This window comes from Cervus canadensis, chromosome 29, assembly GCF_019320065.1.
Source record: "Cervus canadensis isolate Bull #8, Minnesota chromosome 29, ASM1932006v1, whole genome shotgun sequence".
NCBI classification, from domain to species: domain Eukaryota; kingdom Metazoa; phylum Chordata; class Mammalia; order Artiodactyla; family Cervidae; genus Cervus; species Cervus canadensis.
The window spans coordinates 15,180,027-15,186,055 of record NC_057414.1 but is presented as its reverse complement, the minus strand read 5'-3'; the positions used below and the strand labels follow the sequence as shown (position 1 = coordinate 15,186,055).

The window sequence follows — 6,029 nt, the reverse complement described above, 5'->3', positions numbered from 1 at the left end:
ATCAGCAAACTTAAGCTCACGCTCTTTTCTTAGAGTCGAGCTTCGTGATTCTTCACTCAGAATCGATATATTCTTTCTCTAAGTTTTTTATTGTGGTAAAATTTACAAAATATGAAACATATTATTTTAGCCATATTTAACTGTGCAGTTCCATGGCACTAAGTACATTGACATTGTTGTACAATTTTTATCATCATCCATCTCCCAAATTTTCATCACCTTCCTAAACTGAAACTCTGTCCCCTTAAACATTTACTCCCTATTTTCCCTCCCCAGCCCCTCCCCCCAACCCAGCCCCGGGCCTCTACCAATGTACTTTCTGATCCTCAGGTTGACTCTTTAGGTACCTCACGTAAGTGGAATCAAACAGCATTTGTCTGCATATTGTGCTTCCCTGATGGCTCAGTGGTGAAGAATTTGCCCTCTATGCAGGAGCCACAGGTTCAATCCCTGTGTTGGGAAGATCCCCTGGAGAAGGGCATGGCAACCACTCCAGTACTCTTGCTTGGAGAATCCCATGGTCAGAGGAGCCTGGTGGGCCACAGTTCATGGGTCGCAAAGAGTTGGACGTGACTGAAGCGACTGAGCAACATATATTGGAATGCATTTTTAGGGCTAACTTAATGCATGTCCTACAGTTTTATGCCTTCCTTTTCTCCCCCCTGAGCTATATAGGTTCTCACTAGCTATGTTATACACAGCAGTGTATATACGTCAATCCCAATCTCCCAATTTATCTCCCCCCTTCTCTTCTTGGTGTCCATACATTTGTTGTATACATCTGTGTCTCTATTTCTGCTTATTTTTCTCTATTTTTATATTGGACACAATTCTAACTCACTTCAATGAGTGGTTTCTGGTTTCTTAGGCAATTAGAGATTAGCAGCAACCTGTTCCATTAAGGTGCTGGTAGTATCATCTGTAATTCTAATAGAAGGAACAGCTATAGTCCACTATGTCTAGCAGATGTCCAAACTCAACACCTGCCACTCCAGAGTCTCTGACGTAGAGGGTGAAGAGCTGCAATAGTCCCCACATATATTTCTATATTATAGCACAGAGAAATACGACTCTGAGTCTTCAAGCAAAGAAGGGTTTATGTCCACTGAACTCATGTTAAGGTGGGAAAGATATCCAAAATATAAAAATATTTTGGAGTATAGTTTCTAATGCATTTAAATTTTATTTAAAAAAATTATTGAAATATAGTTGATTTACAATGTTGTGTTAGCTTTGAGTGTACAGCAAAGTGACTCAGTTTCACATTTATATATTCTACTTTACATTCATTTCCATTATAGGCTATCATAATATATTGAGAATAGTTCTCAGTGCTATACAGTAGGTCCTCGTTGTTTATTTTATATATAGTAATGTGTATATGTTAATCCTAAACTCCCATCTCCTCTTGAGGACTCGCCTGAGTCCTCAGGTAGGGGGTGGGGGGGCTCTCTGCGTCTCCTATGTCCCTTGGCCAAACAAGAACCTCTTTTGTTGGGTTCCCCCTGGCCTCCCGCTGGGGTGAGAGTCTCCTCCCCAGCACAGGGCCTCGATCTTGCTGCTTTCTCAGGAAACACCAGGGGAATGAGCCCCTTGCGGTGGCATCAGGGGGCCCCATCGTCATGGAGGGGTAAAGTGTACCAGAACGCCCAGAAGGTCCCAGGCAGGGTGGGGGAGATGGAGTGGGGTTCAGAAACCAGGGGGAGGCAGGATCATAGCTGGCCACTAGGAAAGAGGGGGCAGTGATTACTGGTGGGAACTTGAGGGGATTCCTGGGGAGACAGAGAGGCGGGGTGGGTATGGCAGGCTGCGAGCTGAGGAGTTTAAAGGCAGGGAAACGGAGGACGGGGCGGGGCCTGGCCCTGAGGGGCGGAGCCCACCTCCCTGGGTGCAGGCAGGGCTTCAGGACGGGGGTCGGAGGGCGTGGGATTTGCGACTCAAGGGCCTGAGACACCTGTATGAAAGAGGGCAGGTGGCAGCTTACTCTAAGTGCCTCAGTCTGCCTGTTTGTGGGGTCGGAGATCCCTCCCTGATTTGGAGAAGGTGACCCAAGCCTTGCAGTCTACTGCCTGCTTGAAGCTGGCGCGGCTTGTTTGGCTCTGCCTGGTCAGGGTTCTCGGTGGGCTGGCTCCCCTGCTCCCCCTCAGGGTCCAGGGACCGACACGCAGGATCTAAGAAGGCTCTGATGGGGGGCTTCCCAAGTTGTCCTACTCGAGAGCCATCTGGGAACTCAGAAAAAATTCCTGGTGCCAGAGGCCCCCCCAGCCTTGGTGAGGGGGAGTCCCTGGGGCTGGGGCTAGGTGTGGGGTCTTTGAGGCTCCCCAGCAATTGCACTGTGAGCCTGAGTTGAGACCCCCCCACCCCCCACCCCCAAGCTGCACTGGGCAACGCTGCCCACACAGCGGAGGAACCAGGCCTTTCCTCTCTTGCAGTGCTGGTCACGGCCAGCCTGTCACTGCATGTGACTGCATCCTGCTTGCGCTGTCATCAGCAAACATCCTCAGATAAAACAGCCAAGAGTATCCATTGGCTCAGGGCTTCCAAAAACCACAAAGTTTCTAAAACTTTCAAATAATGGTTTCCTCCCCTCTGCAAATTTTCTGAGTGACTTTGTTCAGAGTGGCCTGACCCAGAAAGCATGGGAGAAGCAGGGCCTGCGTGCCCATGTTTCCTGGTGGCAAAAGAGTCTTAGATCCCTGAAGGAAGGCAGGTTCCGATTGATCTTAGACCACTTACACAGATCTAGCAACAAGTTTAGGATCCAAATGCGACCTGGGGAAATGTTTCCTGGATGAAAGGGAAATGAAGAGCTATGAGGGAGCCTTAAGAGCCAAATCACAGCCCAAAGCATTTCTTTTCGGGAAAGTTTAATTGTAAGTAAATGAATGCTCTGTCATTGGCACAGATCTTGTGTACACACAGAGAAAAACCATTTGGGGCAATGTTATAGATTTAATAGAATAAAAGGGAAAAGCAACAGAGGAGAAACAGAGAAGAAAGAAAAGGAAGAAAACACTAAAACAGGAGGAGGAGGCCCCCACCCAGAGCATCGGGCTACTACTCAGCTCAGGGTAAACTCTTCGGCTGCACCAGAATAATGCACCAACCCAACAGACACAGAAAACCAGCCTGAACCATGTTCTAAGGCAAAGCTTGCTCTGCTTGAACACTCTTTCAAAGTTGGGTTTTGCTTATGTATTCAGTTGTGCTCAGCTAATATCTCAGACATTTATTTAGCCTCAAAATATTGTAGGGTTATTCAATCTATGCACTCTATTAAAACTATCCCTTACCAATTAGTTCCAAAAATATTTGGAGACACACACATATGCCAACATATGCATTACTGTTAAATAATCCTAATCAAGTGCACCACTTCTTTGTGATCACTGTCTTTGATCTCCGGCAGCCTTGGTCTGCAGCAACTTGAAGCAGAGTTTTGATTCCCGGCCAGACTGAGGGCGGGTCATGGCAGTGAGAGCTCCAAATCCAGCCCCTAGATCGGTGGTCAGTGACAAGGCCTGGCACTTCATCTTTGCAGAAAAAGAATTCCTACAAAGATAAAAAGTAGTGAAACAAGTACAGCGTTTATGAGGAGGAAAAAGAGTATAGCACATGTGGGTAGACACACAGGCTGACTCAGACAGAGACAGCTGTGCCCTTGTGGTACTTTAAATCACTTATATCGGGCGTCTCTTCCAGGTTTCCTTTGGCCAGTCATTTTGATTTGCCTGGTTCTGAGGTCCACCTTTGGTATGTCTCAGGCTCCTCCCATGTGTGCACATCTTAGCCAAGATGGGGTGTAGCGAAGAGGCCTGTGGGTAGTTAGCATCACTTACATGAGGCAATGCCCCCTCCCCCCCTTTTTTACAGGTTTAATGGGTTTAATAAGTTTACGCCTTTAGTTCCTGTTTGCAGCATCCAATATTCCTTTGAAACACCACACAGACCCAGCAGTGGCCAACAGTCAAGTTCAGACCTCCAGAGTTTAAAAGCTCAGCTTCTCTGAGCATTCTGTGTTGCAATGGCACTTGTCTGAAATTGGTACCTCCCTAACTTTGGGGGAACCTTAAATGTAGATGCCTCTAAAGGGAGTGACCGGGGGCAGCGGAGCTTCCCTACCCGCCTGCACCCAACATATGTGCTTCACAGAAGAGTAACAATAACAGGTCCACAGAATGCAACAGCGGCAATTACAGAAGTCCATTCATCCAAGGGTGGCGGGAAGGTGGTGGGAGGCAGGCAGGGGAAGTGGGAGGGGAAATGGCCCAAGGAGAAAGGGTATTCAAGTCAGTCCAGGCACAAGGCTGGCAAATGCTAGAAAAGAGCTGCAGAAAAACCTGCGGTCCTTTCAGACTCACTGGTGTTTAAAATCCATACTGGTGTCAGGAAGATTCTGCCTTACATGCACCAGAGACAAAAATCCAGATTCCTCAGAGAGAAGGGGATGCAGGCAGGGCTCTTGGTAGGCGGGGCCCTGCCTCCCCTGGGAGGGGTGGAGGGGAGCCGGGGAAGGGGTGCCAGGCGGCCTTCCAGCCCAGCCGGCCCCTCCGGGTGGCGGGCATACCCTCCACGGCCTGCAGCAACCTTTAGTTTGGCAGGAGACGGTGCGGAGAGGGGAGTTTTTCCGCAGAAGTGGAGCTGCTCAGGGCCGCTCACAGGGAGACCGTCTTGTGGAAGAGGCTGTTGTTTAAGAAAACCAAGGAGAAGAGGCGCATCTGGAGAAGCTGTGCTTTGCCAGGTCTTTTCTTCAGGGATGATGAATCAAGGAAAGAGGACAGAGAAGAGGATCCACTGACAAGGCGGGAGGACTGCCTTGTGAGGAAAGCCGGGCAAACCAATCCAGAGTGGCAGGCCAGTTCCTTTCTATGTCTGACAGCCACGGGAGCATTTTGATTTCTGCAGGAGGAAGAGGGCCTCAAGCAAGAGGTTGAAGAGCGTGTCAGCAATGCCAGGGAACCGGGGAGGCCTCCTCGGCGATAGCTCAAGTGCAAGGTCAGCTGTGTCCTGAAACCAAATCACACCGAGGACTTTGCTGAACACAGAGAGCGGGAGCACCCAGACAGCACCAAAAACTGTTATGAGGAAGAACCCCAGCCACCAGCAGACATCCCGGGGTAGTGACGGATCACCAATATGGATCACCCAGATCACCAACATGGATCACCCAGATCACCAATCTGAGCTGTTGTTACCGACTGAAGGGCAGGAATAAACACTTCATAAAACAAGAGGAGCCGGAACCAGACGACTCCACCCTTCCAAGAGCAGCATTGAAAATCTCTGCCAACAGCATGTGGCTCACCCCCTGCTTCCCGAGCTAAGCCAGGACACGCTCGCCCTTCTCCGAAGCTGCTTCTCTCTTTTGCTGATTTCGAGCATCCAGTTTTGAGAGGGCACAGACTCCCCAGATGGCGTTTTTGATTCCCCTGGCAATGTCCCGCGGAAAGGTTTGACCCTGTCCGCCTTCTCCTTACCGCCCAAGCTATCAACGAGACGAGGGAGAGAGCGGTGTCCCCAGACCTTCCAACGGGAAGGACCGCGCAGCTTCGCCGCAGGGCTCCGGCAGAGCCCCCGCGGCCCGCCCAATGCCGGTGCGCCGCCGCCGCTCAGGGCGCCCCCTTCCTGTCTGACCTCCAGGGGGCCTTTCTGCGCAGTGTCGCGGGGAGGTCTCCTGACAGAGGATGAGAAAGTGGGGTCTCCTGTCCTCTGTCTGTGCAGGGCGCAGCCTCCGCCCCCAACTGTCCTGCTAATTTCTTCTTGGAGTATCTCACCTTCTTCTCCGAAACAACTGGAAGCCAGAGACATCAACTCTTCCACACACAGCCAAAAGTAACTGTGACAAAACTGATTCAATAAAACTGTGAAATGGGCTCACTTGATTTTCTTTGCTTTCACGACTTGCCTTTCTTGTAACATCTTTTAATTTCCTCATTTATTTATCCTCATTATTAATTTTCTCATTTATTTATTGAGCAATCACTATCTGCTGGTATTAAAACATCTTAGAAAATATTAAAAATAATTTT

General features: G+C 49.4%; 1 pseudogene; it reads right to left on the bottom strand.

Moving 5' to 3' along the window:
- Positions 1-3,386: 3,386 nt before the first annotated feature.
- Positions 3,387-5,808, bottom strand: LOC122431445 (annotated as a pseudogene).
- Positions 5,809-6,029: the final 221 nt, after the last annotated feature.